This window comes from Phyllostomus discolor, chromosome 1, assembly GCF_004126475.2.
Source record: "Phyllostomus discolor isolate MPI-MPIP mPhyDis1 chromosome 1, mPhyDis1.pri.v3, whole genome shotgun sequence".
Lineage (NCBI taxonomy): Eukaryota > Metazoa > Chordata > Mammalia > Chiroptera > Phyllostomidae > Phyllostomus > Phyllostomus discolor.
Genome location: NC_040903.2, coordinates 25,227,424 through 25,254,785, shown reverse-complemented (window position 1 = coordinate 25,254,785; position 27,362 = coordinate 25,227,424). Strand labels below are relative to the sequence as shown.

The 27,362-nt window shown below is 41.7% G+C and overlaps 1 protein-coding gene across 1 annotated transcript in view; it reads left to right on the top strand.

The window, feature by feature from the left end:
- APBB2 (amyloid beta precursor protein binding family B member 2) overlaps positions 1-27,362 on the top strand; it is a 324,017-nt gene that overhangs the window by 36,365 nt on the left and 260,290 nt on the right. Inside the window, exon 2 of the mRNA XM_036031648.1 lies at positions 20,914-21,068. The gene's annotated coding sequence lies outside the window, so the exon portion shown is untranslated. The remainder of the gene's footprint in view (positions 1-20,913; positions 21,069-27,362) is intronic.

Here is a 27,362-nt window from a genome sequence, read left to right as displayed (position 1 = left end):
TTCTGAAGCTTTGACTACTTGGGAAATTAATCTCCTCAGTATACCTGTAAAGTCATCAGACTCAGGTTCTCCATGGTTCTCATTAACTCAAGTCCCAAGGGAGTCATGTGACCCAAAACACCAGGTGGTTAATGTCAGAGTGAAGACTAGAGCTGGAAAGGGGTCTGGATGCCAGTTCTGGGGCGGAGCCTACACGAGAAGCCTCAGGAGAACCTGACCTCGCACGGTGGCCAGACCTCCGCACGGGGCGTCTCCACGGAGAGGGCCACACCCTTTCAGTGGGACACCAGTAGATGTGGAGCAGCCTCTTGGTGTTTGGGTTTCCTTTCAGTTGGTCCATACCATTTCTTGTCTGTTAAAATTTTTTTATTGTTCTTCATTTTTCATTTTGAAATAATTTCAGGTTTTCAGAACAATAGCAGAAATAGTACAAAGAATTTCCTTACATTCTTCACACAGACTTTCTAAATGTTAATATGTAATCACTGTACAGTGATGAACATCAGGAAATAAATGTGGATCTTATACCATTGTGTGAAGACTTTTTAAATCTCACCAGTTACTGTCCCATTAATGGTCTTTTCTGGTCTAGGGTCCAGCCCAGGATTACACGTTCCATTCAGTTGTCGTAGCTCCTTAGTCTTGTTACTGTGGAGCATGCTGCACCCTTTCTCTGTCCCTCGTGACTGTGACACTCCCACGGGGTACCGGCAGTTATTTTGTAGGATGCCCCTGAGTTTGGGTTTGTCGGCTGTTTCCTGGTGACTGCATTTTCGGTGCAGAACGTTGTGGAAGTGGTGTCGTGTGCTTCTCAGGACATCCTGTCCCTCTTCTCGGGTTCTGACCATGTTGTAATGTACTCGTTCTCCCTTCCAAATGAGATGCTGACCTCTGAGACCTTGTCTGGGGCTCCGCAGCTCGAGAACCACTGGCTCTCAGTTTAAGTGGTCTTGATACCCGCGTGCTTATAAATGCAAATGTAGGGATTGAGATTACATGACTGTGACAAGGTTGGCGTCTGGATGGCCTAGGGTTATTTATATTATTATATATTAATTTAAAAAAATTATTATAAAGATAGAAGAGACATAGAAAGTTTCTAAATCTCAGACGTCTGGGAAAAAATGTCCCTGGACCCCACAGTGAGGGAGTGTCCCTTTGGAGGGGGCTCTGATACTACCCTTCCTAATTACCTCAGCCACTGGAGAGTGTACCTTTTTATTGAGGGATTTGGGAGTTCCTGGCCTTGAACTGATTATGCAGGGTGGGTACTTTCCCCCAATGACTACCCAACTCTCTTATTATACATGGACTTTTACCATAGAATACCTTCATTCTGTTTTAGGATTGTTTTCGCTTAATAAAACTAATCAACATTTTCTTAACAAAGTTCATTCGTTATTCTTTCCTAATTCCGCCCCTTTATAGTTTTTATCTTAAAAAAAAAAACCCACAGTAATATTTGCTTTTCTCCACTCTTTTCATTTTTGGCTTTTCACCCTGGTGAAGTACTATAAAAATGTCAGCTAAATTTTAGCATAAATACAGCGAAAGCCAGCCGTTGAAATGATTGCAGTTTGGAAGAAATGTTAGATGGAGACGCTTGAGAAGAAAGATTTTACCATATCCCAGGCTGCTGCTTTGAAATAACTCATGTTTCTTTCCCACCTCGAAATTGTCATTTTTCCAGTTCCCCCTTTTGGAAGCTTAAGTATGCAAAGCTTTGACAACGATTTAGGAAACTGAAATCACTACCCACTGTGTGTGACATTTGCTTGAAGATAACTCTTTTGGTAGGAATGGGTGAGGCAATGAAATGCTCGCACGGGTTTATTGTTTAAAAGAAGGAAATCAGTCAAGGTGGCCATTAAATTGTAGGGCTGTGGAAAGCCTTTATCTGATTATACATCTTTGAATAGATATTTTCTTCTTCAGTTTCATGTAGAGTTTTATGTAATGATTGGAATTCTTGGTACCTTTACCTGCCTGCGCTGTGTCTTACCTTCATCTTTGTCCTTCCTCTCACCGTAGTTTGGGCTGATAGTTCCCTGCATCAGTGAAAATAGTTTCTATTGTAAACAGCAGGAAAGTCGACTCAGACAGACTTAAGCAACAAACGATACTAAAATGTCAAGATCAAGAGTCTGGCTTAGCTGGGGTTTGATCAGGGCTGAGCTGCACTTCTCACGCTGTCCAAGGGAAGGCACTTTTCACAACTTCTAAATCAACACCACTTTTGTAAAATACAATACAAATGAATTACTAGCAGAGTAAAATTTAAAAACACAAACACAAACCCTGGACTTTTTAATTACTAAATTCAACAGATGCAATAGTATTCTGTCACATTCCTACATGTGTTTCTAAACATGCTTCGCCTCGGTTTCTGCCCCGACCTGGGGAGATGGTGACCGGCAGTGGGAGGGCTGCTCTGGGCTCCTCGGCCGGATCCCCCCCACCAGTGCAATTCTCTTCAAGGTGGCACAGTGGCTGCCCGTAGCTTCCAGAATGATGTGTATCTTTGTTCACGTCTAGGAGAAGAGTTTTCCCAATTCTTGTTCACGTGTGTTCGGCCTCGGTCACGTTGGTTGGATGAACTCCAAGCCCTTCATGGTGATTAGCGGAGTGCCACTGGGCTCTTGTTCCTGCGTGAGCAGCGCGAATGTGACCCTAGTGTGCAGTGGGGACGCAGGTAAGCGACTTGCCCAAGTCGCACAGCTAAAAATTGCACACCTGGGGTGCTTTGGATCCTAAAGCTCAAAATCAAATTGTCTTTCTCTACATGGGTGTATTGCAGACACTGCAAATGGTCAAATAAAATATGAAATAATCTATTTTTTTTTGTGAGGGGAGTGTGAGGGATTTAATGGTTTAGGAAAGTGGTTTATTACTCCGGTGGTAAAAATTCTGCACGTGAGACCGAACAGAAAATATGCCCACTTAGGTTTCTTTGTAAAATTTAGACTTAAAAAGGAAAATGAAAATCCAGCGATGCTCTTAGAAGGGGGCCATTATGTTAACCTCGATATGTACTTAAATACCTAGATTTAATCTAGTCCTTTAAAAAATAGCCATGTTTTAAGGTATCTCTTGAGAATATTTCTAAACTACAGCTACCTGCCAGATTCTGACAACACCTGGAATTTACTCTGTGCCTATATTAAAGCTAGTGTGATACAGAATTTGAAATCCAGAGGATGAAATAGCCTTTTTAGTTATTTGAAGATTAAGATTTAAGGAGAAGAGATAGTATTTCACTTTTTCAGGCAATCTATAAAGTTAGGGGCTTTTTGTTAGTTTTTTTGAACAGGGGTTTAGCATCACAAAAAGCATTTACTGAGTAATTAGGTTTGTGCTATCTGGTACAAAGAGAAAGTACTGTGTTCTCAGAGTGAAGTTATGTGTCTTGAGATCTTCTCTAAATCAAAGGAGACTGCTCTTGTACCCTGTGCCAGTGCCTGGAAAATCTGTAGTCCTCAGGTCCTTACTGTAATTTGTGTGTACATTTAAAACCAGCTGTGGCCCTGACCAGGTGGCTCAGTTGATTGGAGCGCTGTCCTGTACACCGGAAGGTTGCAGGTGTGATCCCTGTTCAGCTCACGTACCTAGGCTGTGGGTTTGATCCCCTGTTGGGGCGTGTTTGAGAGGCAGCGGATCGATGCTTCTCCTGTCGGTGTTGTGCTCTCCCTCTCTGCCTCCCTTTCTCCCTCCCTCTTGCTCAAAAATCAAACGTATCTTCATATGAGGATTAAAAAAATAAAAATAAAATCAGTTGTGAATTCAGAGACTGAGATTGGGATTTAAATACTTGCCTACAGTCTGTCCCTAAATAGAAGGGTGGGCAAAAGTAGGTTTACAATTGTATGTGAAACATGGAGTATTCTTATATATTTATTTATTTATATTTATTGTGTTACTTCGCATATGAACAACTGTAAACTTAGTTTTGCCAACCCTGTATAAATAGAGTGGGGCCTGGGGGGATGGGGATGGGGCCAGGTAGGCAGTTGGGAGGTTGAAGGGCGATGAAAACTGGGTGGGTGTGGAGGCAGAACAGGGTTGGCAGTGAGCTGGTGATTGTTGACGTGTCGATGCTGGGACGGTTGTATGGGATTCATTCATTCTACTTTTTTACGTGTTTGAAGGTTTCTATAATAAAGTGTACAGGGTAAAGCAAGGTAGAAGGCATGGGGCTTTGTTTCTGAAGTATCGAAAGAACTCGACACCAGGATCTGGAGAATCAGATTCTAGCCCTGGCCCTCCGATGACCTGAATGGCTTGGAGTTGCTCATTCCACGTTCCTGCGCCTCACGGACTCTCCTGAGTTCACTGGGTGAGGTCCTTATTGTCCGTGGTCACCTGGCATGCTGCCCTCTCGGAAAAGACTTTGGGCCTGCACTCAGGGAGAAAGATTTCAGAATTAAGGAGCCGCGTCTGTGAAGGACATGGTTTCCCTCAAGCTGTGTGTTTTGCCAGATTGTAGTTCCAAACATGTTGCTTCCTCTTCCCCCCGGGAAACCGGCAGCATGCTGTAATACACATTGTCAGTTGGAGTTGATAGAGTTTCAGCCAAAGAGCAAAGATGCATCACGTAATTAGCTCGGGCTCTGGAGGCCAGGCTCAGACCCCAGCGTACTCACAAACGGTGTTCCCTGGACAAGTTCCTTAGCCCACCTTTGTCAGAGCATTGTGAGGATTGAGGGAGCTAATAATACATGGCTGACACACAGGAATGGCTCAGTAAATGGTAGCTATTATTTCTTTTTCTTTAGATATTTTATTTATTTACTTCTTAGAGGGAGGGAGTGGGAGGGAGAAAAAGAGGGAGAGAAACATTGATGTGAGAGAGAAACACTGACCAACTGCCTCCTGCATGCCCCTAGCCGGGGGGGCCCAGCCCACAACCCAGACATGCGTCTTTACTGTGAACTGAAATGATGACCCCTCAGTCTGCAGGATGACACCCAACCCACGGAGCCACACAGGTCAGAGCGTAGCTGTTATTTCTGTCAGCTCCATTAGTTTGGTTATTATTTGGGGTTTCCAGTTCTTAGAGGAACCATCCTCCCTCCCGCCCTCTCTTTGGAGACCTCACTGCAGTCTATGAGAGGGAAGAGGGAGACCGAGGGAACACGGGAAGGGAGTGAGTGACCAGAACTTCCCTCTCAGAGGTTACCCTGTCTGCCCTTCACTTGGATACTGACAGGGTCAGAGTTTCGGGGGCATTTGCCTGAGGCAGCGCAGCCAGAACATTAGTGGAGCTCCATCCGGAGCCCGGTCTCCTGGCTGACAGTGGTTTCTACTGCCACGTTCAGCTTCCCGATGGCTCCTCTGGCATCCTAGTTGCTGACTGGGGTGCCGTGGGCAGGGAGGAATTATTTTGGCTTGGCCAAAAAGTATGTTTGTTTTTTTTTTCTGTACAATGGCTCTAGTAGTGCTTCCTTGTCTTTAACTTTATTTGAAACAATTTTGTTAGATTGTATTGTGATAGCTGTTATGTTAGCATGCATTTTAAAAAAACACCAAAAATTGGTGAATTTTTGTGCAGCCATTTTAACATGGAAGATGAAGAAAATGTACGACATTTTTAGTATTCTATGCTTTTTATTTCAAGAAAGGTAAAAATGCAACTGAAATGCATTAAAAACATGGTGCAGTGTATTGAGAAGGTGCTGTGATTGATTGAACATGTCAGAAGTGGTTTGCAAAGTTTCTTGGTACTGTTGACATTTTGGCCAGTTAATTCTTTGCTCTGGGGCTGTCTTATGCATTGGAAGATGTTTAGCAGCACCCCTGGCTTCTACCCACTAGAAACCAATAGCAGGAGATAGCCAACATACTCAAAATATCCAAATTAATAAAGTTATTAGAGAAAATAAAAAAGATGTCTTTTAATTTATGGGAAAAAAATGTCACGGACTTTTTGGCCAACCCAGTGTTTTAAAAAAGTCTCCCCCTCCATAGAGAAGAAATGTCTGGCTGTGGGCTAGCCCTTGCAGGGAGGGGAGGTGGAAGTGAGCGTGGCATCACTCAGGCTCTGCCTAATCGCTTAAGCGGCAGGCTTCTGTCATTTCCTCTGAAGGCCTGGCCACCTCAGGCCCTTGCTGGGGTCCTGGCCGGCAGCACCTGTGAGGTCCCCTCTGTTCCCACAGCCAGCCTGCCTTGGGTCCTGGGTCACCGCCTTACAGTTGTCTGAATCACCTTCCCGTCCCTGTTTTTTGTCCTTGCCATTGTTTCCCCAGCACTCACGAGGCAGCATCCTGCGACTTTGTTTTATTTGCTTGTTTTTTCCCCCCTTAAGCCTATTGCTGTTCTCCTTAATTTTACTTCTTGATAGCCTTTATTTTCTTTGGGCGCTTCTATTTATTTTTTATTCAGTAAGCTGAAAGTAGGTTTACAAGCTTCTCTTATTTATTTCAGATTATAGATTACACACATTCCTTTGTTTATTCTGCAGTTTAGAGCACTTTGTGGCTCATGCAAATTTCCCGATATGTCTCTAAGATCTGACAGATTATGTAGCGGTTTTGTAGGCAAAATCACGTATGTAATAGATTTAGTAGTTGAGAAGCTAGGTTTTATTTTGGGTTTGAATTTCCATTCATACTCTGTGGGTCTGTGGACAAGTTATTTTGACCTTTTTCTACTTCAGTTTTCTCAGCCGAGAAATGGGAATCTGGGCATTGTGGGGAGACGATCTGTCCTGGGCACCGATGGTGGTTAATAAGTAGTACCTTGTATTACTGTGGGTACTTTGATCTTATCTAAGCTTCATAATAACACACTTTTGAGGTAGATGAGGTCATTGTCTTCATTTATACCTGACTATTTCCACCAATTCATCTATTCCTTTCCTTTTGCCTGTTAAGAAAAAAAAAGTGAAAGAGAAGCACGTAAGGCTAATGCATTTCTGTTGTACAGATGTAGCATTAAGGTGTGGTGAGCTTGAGATTTGTCCTAAGATTTTCTCTTGGAAAAGGTGAGGGTAGGTGCAAACCCCTTTCTTGCATCTTCAGACTTCCTGGGGATGGGATGTAGTGTCTGTGCGAAGTACCTCCTTCAGTCCAGTGTTGTTGGCTTTGACTTAGAACCGTGGGCTCCCGAGCTCATGTGATAGGCCAGGAGGCAGCGTGGCGCAGTGGGCAGACCCACCTGGGGTGGAATCTTGGCTCCATATGCACCTCTCCCTCTGCTCCTCTGTCTCCTCCTTCGCACGGTGACTGTGCCTCGGGGTGATCTTTAGGAACAGCGTGTGAGAGAAATACAGATATGGCCTGATACACTGTCATTGCTCAAGCAATGTTTGTTCCTTTTCTAGTTTAAAACGTACTTTTGACTTGTGCAATGGAAGTCTCCTGCTGGAAGGAGTTTCAGGCGGCAGCAAACAGGTTGCAGAGGCATTTTTGTGGGCAGCGGTACCCTTCCAACACCCCTGAACTGTTCTCGCCCTGCCAAGAGAGGCTGGTTTGGTGGAGTTGGGACTTGCTTTCAGACAGTGTTCCTCTCGTCCAGGTGGGCATCAGAGTGGCGGTGCTTTGTCAGAGCAGACGTTCTGGGTTCCGAACCAGACCTACTGCCCAGGCACGTCCCTGCGGAACAGCTCCTCGGGTACTCCTGGTACCACCCTGGCTACAACCGCTGCTTCAGACAACCGAGGATGGCTTTCTAGGGTGTCTAAAATACGATTGACTTCATGGAACTGTAGTTGGGGTGTGGCCTCTTAGGGACACAGCAGTCTTTTTCTGAAAAGAGAGTAGACTCTTGGATGCTCTACCTTATTAATGAGAATTGGGTATAGTTCTTTCATAGTAATAATAACTAACGCAGGTGCTTTTATGTATGTTTCCAGTTCTCAACACAGCAGCCAAACTAGGTGCTGTCATTCATTGTGCCTCTTCTGCGTGGCACGTCCAAGGTCACACAGCTAGGATGGGAAGGAGCCAGGTTTTGAATCCAGGCAACCTTGCTCTGGAGTCAGTGCCCTTGTCTCTGGGGTTGCTCTTCTCTTTTAATTACAGATAGATTGCCTTGGAAGTGGGCAGGGCCGTGGACATTTGGTAAGAATTGGTAGCCTCCTTCTGCACTGACCCTGTGTTGTTTCCTGGCATATCCTGGCCCGGTCCAGATTCGCAGAGGATCCATACCTCAGAGCAGCTGTGTGTGCTGGCAGGTGGCAATGCCCCAGATTTACAACCCCGGCCCTCTTCCTTGCTTCTTCCACTCTCCCCCTTATTATTCAAGTGTTGGGGTGAGCTTGTTCCTGGGCAAAAGTTTGGGGGTCATTCTTTGGCCTCTTTCACAATAGCCGAAATGACAGACCACGCAGAGGAGGGCTCTGTGAGGGTGGCTGGAGCTGTGAGAAAGCCCCGGGAGAGCGGCTGTCATCTCACCTGTACCCGGGAGTGAACAGGACACAGCTTCCGAGCGCCTGGGTGCGCGCAGCGCCAGGGAGCCTGGTGGTGGTGGAGCACAGGGAGATGCCTCCTGCCGTGTCCTCAGGAGCTCTGCCTGTTTTCTTCTGAACAGGTCTGTTGGGCATTTTTATGCCCTTTTTTGTTCAAAGTGATGTATTACAGGAGCTGGACCATGAAGTAGCAATTTGTATTTTTAGCTACATTTAATTGCTGACTTCTTTGCTCTCAATTTTTTCCCCTCACTTGATTATGCCTTCTGTCCCTCTCCTTTTGTTTTTTCCCACCCGTCCTTTCTAGTAGAAGGTTTTGCTTGCCGGCATTACTTGGTTTAAGGTGGATAATGTACACAATTTTTATATTTATTTCTTTTTTTTTTTTAAGATTTCATTTATTTATTTATTTTAGAGAGAGGTGGGAAGGGAGGAGAAATAGAGGGAATGAAACATCAATGTGTGGTTGCCTCTCGTGCCGAGCTACTGGGAACCTGGCCAGCAACCCAGGCGTGGGCCCTGACTGGGAATTTAACAGGCAACACTTTGGTTCACAGGCCCACACTCAATCCACTGAGCCACCCCAGCCAGGGCTTAATGTATATAATTTTTAAAAGTTCAGATTCTTTTGAAAAAATCTGAGAAGAAGCCATATAATCATCAACTTATGAGTTATAAAAATATACAATGAGCTTTCCAACAAGTGCTGTTATTATAATACTTAGGGTTCCACCTCCAGTCCGGCCGTTGTAGATGCCCTGAGGGTACAAACACGGGGGGAAAGTAAGATGTGATCATATTCATCATGATTCCACGTCTGTGGTTAAGTAGATTTCCTGATAGAGCTGGAGTTGCTTCTTAATTAAACGTATTCCTTGAGGGCCTGGAATCTGCCAAGTCTCGTACCAGTCTTTGGCTTCACCTGCTCTTTGGGTGATGGTACCATTTCTGCTTTGAGTTGGTTTTAAAAATTCTTTGCAGCAGCTCTCAGCATAACTTATTAGGCCAGAGTTCAGGAATGTGATTCCACAAAAGCCACTTTCCCACGTGCTTGAACCGTAATGCGCGCCTGCCTGTCTGTCTGTCCGCCGTCCGTCTGTCTATATAGTGCGTCTTTTGGATTCTCTCTTGCTCTTCTTCCTTTACTTGTCTCACTTTATCGATTAGATAGAAATAGTACCAGAGTTAGTTTACTTTAAAAAAAATTAAAAAGACCATTGTTTCCCATGAAGTGGCCTTCAGACCATCAGAACTGTAATCGACTTGTGCTTGTTCAAAATGCACATTCTTATGCCCTTCCTCAGACCTGCAGTTGGAAATTGCAGAGTAAGAGTTATATTTGGTCACTATGTTATTTTAAAATGACCCCCCCTGAGTTATAGAATTTTTTTTCTTCCTTTGAATTAAAGAAATAATCTCATTATCCCCCCTGAGTTAATGTACAAAAACAACAAAAAACACTTCCAAATAAGAATCCTGCAATTAGGTTTCAGAATTTGAGGTATTTCCATTAGACTTTTATTGAAACATGTGTTGCTGTTTTCTATAGTGTGGATATCAAGTTGTAATTAGCAAAATATCAAATTACTTCACTTTTTTAAAAAATGAAAGTTTCACAATGACCAAAGTTGTGAATTTGAAGTCCTAGTTCAAACAGCTTAGGATTTAAAATGAGTCAGATGACTCAGTCGTTGGATTGGTTGGCAGGACTAGGTAGGAGCAGATTCTGGTCTCTGCCCATCATGTATGTGGCCCCAGGGAAGCCTTTCAATGCACTGGGCCCCAGAGTGCCCCTCTGTCCAGCAAGCAATTGCATGATATGCCGTGATTCACACCCACCCCTTCTGGTTCCCAGTCAGCGCTGTGGGGAGAGAAATCAAGTGTTGACACAGGGTCAGTATACTGGAGAGAGAAAGTTTTACCTTGGTGGAGGACTTTTAAAATGAAATATCTGGTGGTTGAGTGAACTAGAGTCCATCAGTCGATAAAGAATAAGAATACAAAAGTTAAAAAGAAACGGTTGGGAGTTTCTTATAATCATTCAGAACAACAATGCTGTACTCACCAAAATTCCCGGTGATTGAAACCCAACCAGGAAGTGGACTTCCTTAAGTCAAGGACTGTGCTTTGTTTGACACATTTCATTTGCTGCACGGTTGCCAGGTGCATTTGTACCAATTATAAATTCTGGTAGTAATGGGTGTCGGTAGCAGCCGGGCACGGCAGTGTTTCTAGTGGCCTCACTTACTTGAAATCACCACTGTTAAAGGAAAGAGAGCAAGCATGCTGTTTTAAAAGATTCATCAGTATTGAGTTGCTTCAGACAGCTGGAGAATTAGAGAACTGGGGAGAAATTGGAGGTTAGTGAATAATTTCTTGCTTGTGCGGTTGTATTCCCTTTCTGCTTAGTATTCCCTTTCCGATTAGTTTATGGAGAGGGTGGTGAAAATATCAAAGATGGCAAAGTAAATAAAGACCAGTGTTCCCAAAATCTCACTGATTGATGGACCTCTTTATTTAAAGGAAAAAAATTCTCACAATTCCTCAGTACTGATATAAATATTTTTATTATGATGTAGCTTTACATATGCCAAATATAAAACTAGGTATAAACTCCTTATGCTGCCAGTTCTTATATAACTATAAAACAATGACAAATTTATACAGTAAATTCAAGGAAAACTACAAAACCAGTCAAGTTCAAAGTAACACTAATTTATCACGACAGATATTACGCCTGCCCTTGAAGATGTGGTTACGATCTGACAGCCAGAGTTCTGTTCTTCTGAGATTCCTGTGAAACTCCCTTCTCCTTCCACTTCCCTCCATTGGGATTTTTTTTTCTAAATATTTAAAGCACCTTCATGTGGCAGGAATACATGATTATGGTTTTACTTCTGCCTCATTTATTTTTCTTACTTGTCCTTGATGATTAAAATTGTACTACTACTAGGTGCCATGTTGACCAGAAACATAAGTGCAAACCCATTTTTGATCAAGGAAAAGGATGCGACTTGGGGCCTAGTTGTGTATAAGGTAGTGGAGGAAAGAGAAAGGGTCATTGGTACCTGTGGGGTTGAGTTTCAATGTGGGCAAGAGTCCGTGGCGCAAAGTGTGGAACAAAGGAAGAAAAGTAGGTTCTGAGAACATGTGATTAGTTCAAGACTTAGGTTTCTACCAGTATGGTGGCCTGGATACTCTAGCACACTCCCACACTAAAGCATTGTATTCTGGATACAACATTTTTTAATGTACTTCTGGGACTATGATTTAAGACATCTGCAGAGTCTCTTGCCCCACCAGCCATCAAGGCTGGGAGCTTTGTGTGTGAACAAACACAAACACAGGTTGTCTCAAGAGCAAATGCTGATATCACCACTGTGGTTGGAAGCTAAACTTGGGGTCAGTGGCAAGATGTGAGAGCCTAGGACTATTTATGAGTCCTATTATGAGTCCTGTTTTACTAGGACTCATACAAGAAGTTGAGGTGGCCCCAGGTAGACAGTGACCCTTGGCTTTTTCCAAAAGCAAATACCTTCTGGAGGAAGGCATCCCAACTTTAAATCTTAGGATTATTCTGTCTAAGACCAACCACATAATGAGTTCAGAATCAAAGGTCTCCACCCCTACTAGGAAACAGCCACCGGAAGTGAGAGTCACCAGCTACAAACACAAAACAATAGATTTAGAACCCTGAGGACTTTAGATGTTAAAATGATCTGATTCAGAATATAAAATACCTATGTTGGATGCTTTAAGAAAAAAAAAACTGTAATTACAAGTTAAGTGCAAATAGCATAAGATAAAAATTGACCAGGCATATTATTTAGTTATAAAAAAGAAGAAAAGCCCTGGCTGGTGTGGCTCAGTGGATTGAGTGACAGCCTGCGAACCAAAGCATCACCGGTTTGATTCCCAGTCAGGGCACATGCTTGGGTTGTGGGCCAGATCTCTGGTTGGGGGTGTGCAAGAGGCAACCACACATTGATGTCTCTCTCCCTCTCTTTCTCCTTCCCTTCCTCTTTCTCTAAAAATAAATAAGTAAAATCTTTAAACAAATAAAAATTAAAAAGAAGGCAAACATGTCATTTGCAACAACATGGATGGACCTTGAGAACATTATGCGACGTGAAATGAGTCAGACAGTTGGAAACTATACTGTGTGATCTCATTTGCATGTGGAATCTAAAAATCCTGAAGTCATAGAAACAGGGAACAGATTGGTGGTTGCCAATACCAGGGAGCTGGTAATAGACAAAATGGGTCAAGTACAGGTTCCATTATAAGTAAGTTCTGGGGATATGATGTTCAGCATGGTGACTATAGTTAGCAATATTGTATATTTGAAAGCTCTAAGACAGTAAATCTTAAAAGTTTTCATACCAAGAAAACAACTTTTGTAAGTATATGAGGTGATGGATATTGACTAACCTTGTGATAATTTTTTAATATATGGTACATATATGAAATCATTAAGTTATACCCCTTAAACTAATACAGTGTTATATGTCAATTATATCTTAATAAAATGGAGGGAAAAGAATGTGTACAAAGGCAACATAAATCTATGTGTTTTTGTTGTTGAAAAAAATTGGGAAGATTTGAGAAAAAATAAAACTTAAAAAATAACTGTTCTAATTCATTAAATTTGTATTTAATGAATACAAATTCATTAAATTTGTATTTAATGAATAGGTTAGAAACAGCTGAAGAAGCAATTAATGAACTAGAAAAAAGTTTTAAAGAAATTAACGGGACTATTACAGAAAGAAGAAAAACGTGGCAGTGTAGTTGAAGGGTATAAAGGCTACAGTGAGATCTGCTCAGAGTCCACAAAAGATAGTAAAGCAAGTGGAAGGAATTTGCTCCATTGGAAGGAAATCAGAAGATCTAACATGTAAATAATTTCCAGAGAGAGTTTATGAGAGACAAATGACCAGTGTTCCTTAAACCCAAGCAATGTATGGACAGATAAAGGAAGCACAACATATACCAATAAGGATGAATAAGAGGAAATCTACATCTAGACCTGGGAAAACTTCAATACATCAAAATTAAAAAGATGATCTTAACCCCAGTTTTTATCAAGGGAATAACAGACTGACAGCTACTTTTTAACAGCAATAATGGAAGGTGGGAAAATATCTTCCAAATGCTAAAATACTATTGATTGTATATCAGCAAAACTGTTATTCGAGAAAAAGGCAAAATGTACTTCCCCAGATGCTAACCCTTGCCATAGCAGACCTTTACCAAGGAACTTCTTAACAGGTGTACTTTCAGAAGAAGTGATTCCTGGAGGAAGGACTGAGATGCTAAAAGGAATGATAAAGAATTTGGTAAACATGTAGATAAATCTCATTAATTAAAATTAAATAAAATTGAAAAATTTAGTTCTTGGTCATACTAGCCACATTTCAAGGCACTGCTGGATAGTGGCTACTGTGCTGAATATAGAACATTTCCATCATTGAGGAAAGGGATATCGGGCAGCTCTGCTGTAGAGTCGTGGACGGGAGATACACGAAGATAATCTGTATCTGCAATTCGCTGACTGTAAGGGGCCATTGTTTGTAAAAAGCACCGTTATAGTATGTGCAAAAGGTTGTAAGGAAAACACTGCCCAGATTTTTTAAGGTGCCATTTTTTTAATGACACGTCTCGATATTACTGGTGTGAAAATGTGTTTCTTCAAGTGGGTGCAGTGTGGGGCTGGAGCATGAATGGTGTAGGCATCTGGGGTTGCGGCGCCAGTGGGTCGGACATACAGTCGCCACGAGGAGAGTCTGGCCTGGAGACAAAGCGTGGTGCTTACGCGGTGTGGAATAGGTGTCAGTGAATGTCAGATGAACGAATAGGTAATCTACTGGGTGGGTAGATGGGAGCCATCAGGACCCCCAGTGGCTGTGCCTGACAGGTATTTGAAGTTACCAGACAGGTTTGTTTGGTGTGTGAGGAGGGTCCGGAGGAAGCCTTGTGAACATCATTTATATTCTCGTGGTTGCTAAGAAGGAGCCTGAGAAAGCGCTTTCAGAGAGGCAAGGAAGAACCAGAAAGAACCTGAGACTAAAGGTGAGGAGGTGAGATGTTCCAAAGACTGTGTCAAGATAAGGCGTATGTATGTATTCCCAAATAAGCACCGGCTTGCGGCCTGTGATAGGAGAAGCACTGAAAACCAGTTATGAAGGGGGTGGTATTTGGGCTGGGCCTGGAAGGACGAATAATTGGCACGTGGTATGGCAGGGCAGTGTAGGCTGAAGGGGTAACATGAAAAAAGCATGAGATTGTGAAAAGGTATGAAGTCCTCGGCAATAATTCCTAATGGGTCAGACTTGACTGTGTCCAGCTTCTTCTAGGTAAAGTCCAGGGTGGGTGAAGGAGCTTGTACTCCCTAAGATCAGAAGCACACCTTTTACCGATCTTCGGTTGGAATGGAAGGTTAACAGCTCTGACCTGACCAAATACCTCCCCAGTGCTCTCAATAGACCACACTTTGCATATGATTTTCACAGCAGCCTCTTAAAATTACAGAACTTCTGGCTGAATTCTGGGATTCAAGTTGTTTTAAAGACTTTAATGCCTATGGTATATTAGGATAAGTAATCACATGACATCCTTAGCATAAACAGTGGGTTTTTTAGCTTGCCAAAGGTCACCAGATCAGACTGTAAGAAAATATAGGACAGATAAGATTCGAGTAAAAATATCACGTCCTTGATTTAAAGGCTGTTAATGTCAGTCAGGTTATTTGACTTCTTCGTGGTTCAAGTGTTCCCACTTAAAAATAGCGTAATAATGGTTATGGACGGGCATGAGGATGAATGGAGAGTACTTAGGAAAACAGTTGCCCATTTTCATAATACAAATATTCTAGTTTTTTTTCAATAAGGAAATAGAGTAAAACAGTGGTTCTCAACCATGTTTTGTGCATCAACATTATTTAGGGACAATAAAAAAGAAAAAAAAGATTGCCAGACGCTACCCCAGACCTAGTATTCAGAGTACTTAGGCTTTGGACTTTGTATTTTTTGTGGGCTCCCTTTCTTTGGGAACCCTTGCTCTGGAGGTGATAGCATTTTGGTCAGTTTTACCTAGATATTTTATTTTTTTCTTGCTATACAGTATTTTAAACATTGACTCTTAGTATTTGTTGAGTATGTAAACTTCTAGATTATTGATACTGATCAGTGTGTAGTTCTTCAACCTATACCTTCCTTTCTCCTTGTCTCCTTACTCCCCTCCCCTCCATCCTACATCGAATTTGTGGGCCGTTGGGTTGGCTGTGTCCTGGACAGCCTAGTTCTCAGGCCATTTTTCTTTTTTTAAATAAGAGTATTTTAAAGAAAGTTTTAAAGACAGACATTTGGCATGTCAAAACTGAACGTCAGTTTAGTTTCTAAAGTAAATAGTTCAGCTTTTTTTATCCTTGAAAAATGACTGCGGAAAATGCTTCTAAAATAACTGATATTGCCCTTGTTAAAATGGGTTGTTACTGGATAGATTCCAGCGTGTGTTCTTTTTCTTCGGGGGGAGGGGGTGGGCGGTGTGTGCAGGAGGAGTATTCTGTTGCATGCCAACACATACATAACTTGTGATTCTTCAACATCGTATAGGAGCACCTTTTATATGATGTCAGTTACTCAGCATATTGTAAAGTGTGGCCTGGAGGTTAAAATAACAAATAAAATGCTCCCTGTATTTAGATCAATTAGAATATGCCTTTTAACTCTTGGGTGGCAATATTTTGGTTAAATCATTGTGTGGCAGCAGAAGCAGCTTTGCTGCTTAAATCTGTTTAGTTTATTTCATGTGTCGCATGGAAGAGGAACGCCTGAAATGTCGGCTCCATTAGAGCAGACACTGTGTTCAGTGTTAAATCCCCAGCACCTAGAACGGTGCCTGACACATGGTGAGTGTTCAGTAAAAAATGTGCTAAAAGAATGAGCTAAAAATTAGACAACCACAAGGAAAAACCACATCTACCACTTTTCACTACCAGATGTTTGTCCGGCATTCGGATCGGAGGCTGCCTACATGTTCCCACTGCAACCTGTGCCTCTTACAAATCACGCCGCGCCCCTTAACGTCGGTCCCTAGGATTGTAGGCACAGTGCCATGTCTGGCAGCTTTGCTGTTTCTTAGTAAATATTTGTTGACTGAATGCATAGTGCCTTAAAAATTTCTGTACTGCTTTTATTTATTTTTAAATATATAATCTTTATTACATATTCTTCCCATTACCACTTAGTGCCCTTACACCGCCCTCCCCCCAGCATTTGGTGTCATCAGTAGACAATCCCATGAAGTTGGCTGATAGTATCGTCCCAGTGTTACAAATGAGGGAACAGAGGTTAAAGAGAATACGTTAGTTGTCCCAGAAAGCCTTGGGTCATCAGTAGCAGAACTGGGACCCTAACTTCTATACGTGCTAATTTCTTCATCCTTGTTCTTTCCAGAACAGTCTTTAAAACATTAAATAAGCATAAATTTCCACTCTCTGCCCTCTAGTTGAAATTCCCTTTACTCAAGAGTATGACAGGGGAGGTTACTATGCGAAACCTTTTCTAAATTGCCATGGCTTCCTCATCAGCCACAAAATGTGTTGGGTGTCACATTGGGTTATTCATTAAGAGATTATTTTCCTTCCATTGCCTGTGATGGGTACCTTTCTTTGGGGGATGGGGGGAACCTAGCCCTCATTATTTCATAGAATTTATACTCCCCTCTCCCAAACATTTTAAAATATAAATTTGTTGATACTGTGAATCTAAGTGTTTAAAACCATGTTTCCAAAGCTATGAGAAGAACGTTCTTCAGTATATTCTTGCCTGGACCCCCTGGTCATTTTGAGATAGGAATTTCAGAAGTGTTGAATTGGCTTGGCTGGTATTTCTGGAATCGGTCCCTTTGAGGGAGAAACTTCCCCTGTGGTATTAGAATAGAATAAATAAAACACTGGCCAAACTTTTAAGATTTTGATACAGTGGTAACACATTTTCCCAAAGGCATTCACTGAAGCTAAAAACCAAACAACACACAGCCAAGGTTCTGAGTAAGAAAGGATTTCAAAATCTGTGTATCTGCTCTAATTTCTGCGTATTCTCTATCAAGAAAGAGAATTTGGTGACTTCAGTAAGATTGTACTCAGTTTGATTAGTGGGTCGGACTTCATTCTACCAGATTCTAGATGTGAACTTACTGCCATTACCTTACCAATGACTTTAAAGGGGTCCTTGAACAATGCTTACCACGAAGCTTTAATTTCATTGGGAAATAGCAACAAGGATCTAATCCCTCGTGCCTGCCATGGATATTTACCCTTAGCATTAGAACTGAGGTGTAGATGGGAATAAACTAACAATATAGTTTTTCCTCCAGGTTCCAAGCATGGAAATGTACAGGTGGGGCAAGGGTAGGCTCCCAGTTGTTCTTATGGAAAATAATACAATAACAAATAATAACACAAGAATAAACTCTGTTTCACGTACTTTCAACTGTAAAACCCACTTTTGCCCCATCCCGTGTGGTGGGGATGCAAGGGGCAGTTTGGGGTGGAAAAAACACATTTTCTTTTCTGGTCTGGTGCCTGACTTCTCAGAGGAGGCGGGACACGCCATTGTGTTTGCTCTGGCTCTGACAAAGCCAGATCACATCATCCTCAGGGCGGCTGTTTTTATTAGCAGCTTCACAGTTCACGCCTTTGTTGTCCTGCTGCACAGTAGGCAAGGGTGACGAGAGAAGAGAGCTCAACAAAGGCCTTTCAGGGAGCGGCTCTGAGTTTGTCATTGCCATCTGCCCTCTTCTCCCCCACTCTTTGCAGGCTATTCACATTTCGTGAGGCTCTTAGATTTCTGATTGGTGTGGTGTGCACACGAGGTAGATGGCTAAGAGAGAACTGGAGGTGAGCAATATTTCAAATGAATCATTTAGAAGAAAAAGAAAAGACCTGCTTACTCTCAAAATCGCATCAGACATAAGATATGAGGCTTTCGGATGATTTTATTTTAGTTCTTAGTGACTCTTGTTTTCTTAATCTTTGAAATCATCCATGTGTCTCCTCTAAGACTTGAGTCCTTTTGGAAAGAAGGTGCCATACATCACTTATTTCCAACACTGGGGTGGGCACGCACCCTACCTACCTCTGTCGGGCAGATTGGTGCCAGTGTAGTTGCATCGTGTTGAAAATCTTTTGTCCTGCTTTGAGCAGTGGGAACGTGCTGTTATCAACAGAGCAAGTACTGGGACCAGCGCGCTTCCCGCGTGATAGGCAGTTTCTGTTTGGGACACCTGCTGCCCGAGCACACTGCACCCATTGTTCCTCCCTCCGAACGTGCTCTGGGTCGTCTTTGCGAGCCTGCAGTTGAGTCTTGGCTTTTTTCCTGCATGCCTTTCACTTTTGGTGGAGCAAATTTCTGTCCTGTTCTTCTGGTTTTGCTGATACGAATTGGTAACATGTGCGGGTGGTTCCTACAAACTTGTTTTCGAAGAGTGAGTGTTGAGACGTTGTGGAAAAGAGCGCTTGGCCAAAGCGGAGGCAGGTGGTCTGGACCCTCATCTCTGCCGTGCTGGCTGTGTGGCCTCGGGAAGGGCACATGACCTTTCTGGGCAGCAGTGTCCTTTGTAAACAGACAGGGTTGGGCTTCTTGGACTGCTGCCTCGCCAAGTCCCAGAGTGTTAAGATTCCACCGTTGTGTTTTGTGTTTTCTGAGATGCTGAGAGGATTAGCAATGAGCGTGGCAGTGCTCACTGAGGGCCCTGCTTCTGTGGAACTGTAACACCAGGAGGTGCTCTTTTTGGATGCATGAGTCAGACAGGGAAATAACCATGGTCTTTTTGTTTCTATGTTGCAAGACTGAAGAATAACAAATAGAACTTCCTTATTTCTGGGAAAGTGCTGTTGTTAGCCCTGGAAGTGTTATGGGCACCTGGGTTTTGAACCTCTAAATTAAGAATTACTGAGTTTAGTAAAGAGGACAATGTATCCGCCCTTATTGTTGGATAAGGGGAAGCCTACGGATCAAGCTAGACTAGCGTCACACCCCATTTCTGATTTCTGTTCCCGTAGTATTTAATAAAGACCTTTTTAAAAAATATTCTAAATCTATAAGGAATACATATTAATTATAGAAAACTTGGGAAACACTAAGAAGGAAATATAAATATCTTCTAATCCCATGACCCAGAAATAGCTTTTGTTCAACCTGTGGTGCCTTTAGATTATATACACTTGGTTTGTAGAACAAAATTTGGATCAAACCATACATATAAAAATTGACATCTTGCTTTTTACTTTCCATGTTCTCTTTGAACTTACTTTTGGGACTAAAGTTTCAAGTGAAGGTAGAGATTAATGTAATATTATGCTTGGCACACTGGTGACAGGGTCTGCTTTGACTTACAGAAGCAGAATTATGGACCCAGTATCTGAAAAAGAACATTTGTCCTGTTCCTTCTCTAATAGGCTTTCAAATTAACAGGTATAGATGTTATCATAACTATTATAATAATTAACAAATGAAGACTTCCTCATCTGCTAGTTATTGTTCACTAATTGCTTTTATAAGATTCCCTCATTTTCGATTTCTGCACCGGAATTGCTTGCTGCGATGTACATCGTTTTAACGCTGTTTTTCTGGACACCCCGAGTCCTCAGCGGAAGCATGATAGCTAGTGTGGGCCAGGCCTCATTCTTGGCATGAGGTCAGGGAGTTAAAAGATTTTTTTTGCTTGAATGTGTTTTACATTTGATAACATTTATGATTCACATGTCGAATATTGCTTGCATATATCATTTTCCTTGATTAGAAAATGAAAGATAATTCGTTTTTCCTTTGGATTATTGAGTGTCTGAAATTTCCTCTTCCACCATTCATTCTGCACTGGAAATACATTCTGAATCCTGAGCCACGCTGGAATTTTTTTATGACCTTTCCCTCATGTGTCTTTTGGTGGTGCCTTTTGATGTCTTAAAATGTTTTTATATTTGACTGAGATTAAATCTGGGTTTCATTTTACTTTTCTAAAAAAAAACATATTGAGCAAGTTAATTTTCTGTTCAAGTTCCTAAGGGGAATGATTCCAGCCCTCTGTGTCCCAAGAATTCTGGCTGAGCCTTGCCAGAACATTCCTGTGGTTTTCCACAGGGCAGATCAATGTGTTCATGAAATTTTAGTTGTAGCTTGTGTTTTCTGCGGTTAATTAAAACATCTGGCTTTTAAATTTTCCACAAACAGAGCACAATTGTGTGACCAAGCCTTTTCAGTAATGATTAAATATTTTAATCCTTCCTGCACAATAGCTCATGCTTGTCTTTAGGGCACCTTATAAACTGTTGTCTGAGCTCATTAAGGATTTTAAACATTGAAGAGATGTTTGGGGTTATCCTGCCAAACATATATATGAGAGAGAGAGAGAGCCAGAGACAGAGAGAGAGACAGAGAGAGAGACGGAGACAGAGAGAATTCATGAGTCTGCTTCCTTCTAATGGCTTCTGGCCTTTGCCCCTCCAGGTTGGAGCTGCTTGGGTGAGCTGCTGCGGCCCGTAGCCAAGCATGCTGTGGTCGGATCTGCCCAGCTGTGGAACAGAAACATTTGCTGGATGGAAAATCCATAAAAGAAAGCTGCTGTGAAAGCCTGAGACAGACCATAACTTAAGCAAAATCAGGTTGGTATAAGATAAGAGAGGCTGGACTAAGTGGCTGGCATCAAGACAGGGAAAAGTTGTTTTGTTCATTCCACAGAGTGTTTTTGAGACAGCCGAAAGGATCATGCCAGTTATTTGAGAGATTCCTAGCATTGGATGAAAGGCAGATGCTGTACCCTGATACATGTCTGTGGACAGGGCACTGCTGTCTCCCTTCTCCCTCTCCTCTGCCCACCCTCTCTCATCCTCTTCTTCCAGAGGAGGGAGGGAGAGCTCAAACACAAATACGCGAGAGGCCACGACCAGAGGCCGCCCCTAACAACCTCAGTGATCCTGGCCTTACTCTGGAGGGAAAGCAGTGTCCCTTGGAAAGCTGGGCTGGCCCCAGCACTTTCAGAGACTTGCCCCCTTTTGGGATTTCACACCGAAGGGTGGATTGTGGGGACCTGCCATGCTGGGGGGGAGTCTGTCTGGGCTCCTTGAGCTTGTTCGATAAGATTTTACTTTTATTTCTCGCCAAACAAAAGCTGGCAACACATTTGGTTTCAGCACTGTGCCTTTGGCATCAAGATACTCACATAGGACAAAGGAGAAGAAATGTCCTGAAAGTAACAGGAATGGAAATAAGTACAGAATAGTGGACCAGGAGAACAAAACAGCACCACAACCTCACATGCAGCAATCAGGCGGAAAAGAATTCATTTTGAGAAAGTACATTGTGTCACAGGGACGGGTACTGCAAACATTTTCTGTTGGACATTCAGTGGGAAACTCGGCATTAGACATAATAAGCGGTTAATAAATACTCACTAGAAGGATGCGAGTCAGCAGTCTTGAGGACCTGTGGAGCACTGCACGTCTGTGGACTTTGCCCGCCCAGCATCCTTTTCCTCCTTCAACAAATTACCTTGATTTTCCCTGGGCAGTCACCCTGCCTTGTGTGCAGCCTGTGTGGTTAGCGGAGGCGACCCCACCGCCTCTGTTATGGGCATGCGACATCAGCCTGGCTAGTCAGGGTCACAAGGATCAGTTTACGGAGGAGCCCTATTTTCCCTGAAACCGTTGCAAAGGTGTTTTTCCTTTTTGTGGGTTTGTGGAGCTGGAGCTGCTCGCTACTCTCTTTGCTACAAGTTAGAGAAAGCCCTTCTGAGAGTGAAGTCAGCTCAGGAAGTCAGAGCGGGGCGCTGGAGGAAACTCTATGGCGAGGGAAGGGGAGACGCACACAATGCACGACTTACAGTGCCGGATGCCGGATGCCGCAGCACCTAAAGCTGGCAACTCCATTGTCATTTTCCCGGCAGGTGGTTAGCTAGTTAGTTTGAGTTAGGTGTCCATCACGCACATCGGCACACACTCTGATTGGGAATGCCTTTTAGGATGCGGCCTTGGCATGGAATGATTGTGCCAGTCCCTGTCCTCGGGCTCTCAGAGGGAGGACACACTGGATCAGGGTTTGGCTAGCTGACGGTGAAGAACCTGTCACTAGAGGTCAGGACTCAGTTCCGTGGGAGAAGAGATGGAATTATGAACCCTACTGGGGGGTGGGCAGATTAGCAGAGAGAGCTGTTTAATAAAAGAGAAATAGGATTTAGTCTTCAAGAACATTCTAAAAAATGTATTTAATTCAATTACTTTCTGTTTGCATCTGAAACAAAGGGAGGCTTTCCAGAGCCTATTGTTAAAATAAATTGCGGATAAGGAAGATAATTTCAGAGTTTGCTAGTAGTGGAATCTTGCTATTTACTGTAAACACAATTGTTTGGGGGCGGCGAAATGAGAGGTTATCAGAGAGCTGCCCAGAGTTCATTTTAATACCGTGGGGTAACACATACTCTCCTACAAAAACCTCAGTTGGCTTTCTGTTCTGAGCAGAATTCCAACTGTGTCACGAATTTTAGAGATTTATTTCCTTTTCTTAATGATTTATTTTTTATTATTTTTATAATCGACATGGTTTGCTTGTTAAAAATCCTTAGACTTTATTTTGAGGAGGGCGTTTTAGTTTACAGAAGAATTGAGCAGGAAGTACAGAGTTCCTACCCCTCCTACAGGCCTACCCCTCCTAAAAATTTCTCCATTTTTAACATCTTGCATTTCTAAAATTGATGAGCCAATATTAATACATATGATTAACTAAAGTCCATAATCTACATGAGATTTACTCTTTGTGTTGTATATTTTGTGAGTTTTGACAAGTAGTTAATGGTATATATGAATCTATTTGGTTGGCCAAAAAGGTTTTTTTTGTATGCTCACTCTAGTAGTACTTAGTTGTCTTTAACTTCATTTGAAACAATTTGTATTGTGACAGCTGACATATCAGCATGCATTAAAAACAAACTTATCAAAATTTGTGCTGCCATTTTAATATTGAAGATGGAAGAAGATACGTAACACTTTTGGTGTATTATGTTTTATTTTTTCAAGAAAGGTAAAAGCACAACTGAAATGCAAAGATTTGTGCAGTGCATGGAGAAGGTGCTGTGTCTGATTGAACATGCCAGAAGTGGTTCGTAAAGTTTCTTGTTACTATTGACATTTTGGCCAAATAACTCTTTGCTGTGGTGTTATCTTATGCACTGGAAGATGTTTAGCAGCACCTCTGGCCTCTACCCATTAGAAGCCAATAGCAGGAGATAGTTGACATATTCAAAGTATCCAAATCAATAAGGTTATTGGTGAAAATGAAAAATGTCTTCTATTTTATGGAAAAAAACCTAAATGGACTTTTTGGCCAACCCAATAATTTAATAGCATCACACACAATACTTTCACTGTCCTGAAAACCCCCTGTGTTCCAACTAATCATTCATTTCTCTCTCACCCTGAATTTCTGGTAACTACTGATCTTTTTACTGTTTCCATAGTTTTCCAGAATGTCATATAGTTGGAATCATACAGTATATAACCTGTTCAAATTGGCTTCTTTTCGCTTTGCAACATGAACTTGAAGTTCCTCTGTGTCTTTTCCTGGCTTGATAGTTTCTTCCTTTCTTTCCTTTCTTTCTTTCCTCTCCTTCCCTCCCTCCCCCCCTCCCTCCCTTCCTTTCTTTTTTCTTTCTTTCTTTCATCATTTTCATGTACTACAGTTTATCTCTTTACCTACTGAAGGGCATCTTGGGGGCTTTCAAATCTTGGCAGTTGTGAATGAAGCCACCGTAAACATTCCTGTGCCAAGTTTTGTGTAGTCATAAGTTTTCCACTCTTTTGGGTAAATACCAAGGAACATGATTGCTGGATCATGAGAGTATGTTTAGTTGTGTAAGAAACTGCCAAACTGTTTTCCAAAGTGTCTGTACCATTTCTGCACTTGCACTAGCAATAAGCGAGAGTTCCTGTTTCTCCACACCTTCCTCAGCATTTGGTGTTGACCGTATTTTGGATGCCATCCGTTCTAAAAAAGTATATGGTGGTATCTCCTTGTTCTTTTTATTTGCAACTCCCAAATGATGTATGATGTTGAGTGTCTTCATATGCTGTTTGCTATCTGTATAATCTTCCTTGGTGAGGTATCTGTTCACATCTTTTGTCCATTTTTTAAAAATTGGATTGCTCATTTTTTTATTGTTGAGTGTTAAGAATTCTTTGCATTTTGGATACCAGTCCTTTATCAATTAGTATTTTGCAAATATTTTCTGCCAGTTCTATGGCTTGTCTTTCTATTCTCTAGACAGTTTCTTTCTCATAGAAGAAAATTTTAATTTAAAAGAAAAATTTTAATGAAGTCCAGCTTGTCCGGGATTTCTCTCATGGATTGTTGGTTTTGCATCGAAAACAGCATTGCCAACTCAAGGCCATCTAGGTTTCTCCTATGTTGTCTTCTTGGAGTTTTATAGTTTTACATTTTACTTTTAGGTTTATGACCTCTTTTGAGTTAATATCTGTGGAAAGTTTAAAGTTTTGTTTTTTCTTATGTGGATATCCAGTTATTCCAGCAACATTTATTGATATTACTTCCCATTCTTAACTGAGTGGCCTTCGCTCCTTTGTCCAAGATCAGTTGACTGTGTTTGTGTTGGTCTGTTTCTGGGCTCTGTGTTCTGTTCCATTGACCTGTTTGTCTCTGTTTTCCAATACCACACTGTCTTCATTATTGTAGCTTATAGTAAATCTTCCAGCCAGGTAATGTTGGTCCTCTGACCTTGTTCTTTTCCTTTAATGTCATAGTGACTGTTCTGGGCTTTTTGCTTCTCCGTGTAAACTTTTGAATCAGTTCATCAATAGCCACAAAATAACTTGCTGGGATTTTGATTGGGATTGTGTGGAGTCTGTAGGTAAAGTTGGGAAGAACTGATCTCTTGGCAATAGTAAGTCTTCCTATTCATGTACATGGAATAACTGTTTCTTTAGATCTTCTTTGATTATTTTACCAGTTTTGTAGTTTTCCACATGTGAATCTTGTATATATTTTGTTTGATTTATAGCTAAGTATTTCATTGATTTGGGTGCTAATATAAGTAGTAGCATTGTATTTTTAACTTCAAATACCAGTTGTTTGTTACTGGTATATAAGAAAGCAAGTAACTTTTATATATTAATTTTTTATCCCCAAAACTTGCTTTAAATGCTTATTAGTTTCAGGAGTTTTATTTTTGATTCTTTGGGATTTCCTTAATAGATAATCATATTTTCTGTGAACAAAGACAGTTTTATTTTCTCCTCCTCAATATGTATGCCTTTTATTTTCTTGCCTTGCCTCACTAGCTAGGATGAACATTGTGATGTTCAGTGGGCGTGGTGAGAGGTGACATCGGTTCCTTGTCCTTGATCTTGGAGGGAAAGCATCTAGTTTCTCACAATCAAGTCTAATGGTAGCTGTAGGGTTTTTGTAGGTTTTTGAAAATTACGTTGAGAAGTTCTCCTACATCCTGGTTTGCTGAGTTTTTGTTATGAGTGGATGTTGGATTTTTATCAGATGCTTTTTCTACATTATTGATATCATCTTATGTTCTTTTTAAGCTTACAAAGAAGGTAGGATGGATTGGTAGGATGGATTATATTTATTGATTTTTGAAGTTGAACCAGCCTTTTGATAAGGTTTCTATTGAATCTCTAGATCGATTTGAGGAGTATTTTCTTTTTTTTTTTTAAATTTTTTTTTAATATATTTTATTGATTATGCTATTACAGTTGTCCCATTTCCCCCCTTCTCTCCCCTCCACCCTGTACCCCCTCCCACCCACATTTCCCCCTTTAGTTCATGTCCATGTGTCATATTTATGAGTTCTTTAGTTTCTACATTTCCCGTACTATTCTTGCCCTCCCCCTATCTATTTTCAACCTACATTCTATGTTACTTATTCTCTATACCTTTTCCCCCTCTCTCCTCCTCCCACCCTCCTGCTGCTAACCCTCCATGTGCCCTCCATTTCTGTGGTTCTGTTCCTGTTCTAGTTGTTTGCTTAGTTTCTTTTGGTTTTGCTTTAGGTGTGGTTGTTGATATTTGTGAGTTTGCTGTCCTTTTACTATAGATGTCTTTTCTTTCTCTTCTTTTCTTAGATAAGTCCCTTTAGCATTTCATAAAATAAGGGCTTGGTGATGATGAACTCCTTTAACTTGACCTTATCTGAGAAGCACTTTATCTGCCCTTCCATTCTAAATGAGAGCTTTGCTGGATAGAGCAATCTGGGATGTAGGTCCTTGTCATTCATGACTTGGAATATATCTTTCCAGCCCCTTCTTGCCTGTAAGGTCTCTTTGGAGAAATCAGCTGACAGTCTGATGGGAACTCCTTTGTAGGTTACTGTCCCCTTACCTCTTGCTGCTTCTAGGATTCTCTCCTTTGTTTTTACCTTGGCTAATGTAATTATGATGTGCCTTGGTGTGTTTCTTCTTGGGTCCAACTTCTTTGGGGCTCTCTGAGCTTCTTGGATTTCTTGGAAGACTGTTCCCTTTGCCAGATTGGGGAAGTTCTCCTTTATTATTTGTTCAAATACGTGCTCAATCTGTTGCTTTTCCCCTTCCGATTCTGGTACCCCTATAATTCGGATATTGGAACGTTTAAAGGTGTCTTGGATGCTCTTAATCTTTTCCTCAATTTTTTGAATTCTTATTTCATCATGCTTTCCTGCTTGGTTGATTCTATCTTCCTTCTGGTCCACTGTATTGTTTTGAGACTCATATTCCTTCCTTTCACTATTGGCTCTCCTCCGCGTGTCTTCCTGCATCTGTTTTATGGTAAACTGCATTCTTTCATCTAAATTTCGTCCAAAATCCACCAGTTCCGTGAGCTTTCTGATCACCAGTGTTTTGAACTGCGCATCTGATAGATTGGCTAATTCTTGGTTGCTCAAAAGGATGAGTCCTGGGGGACTG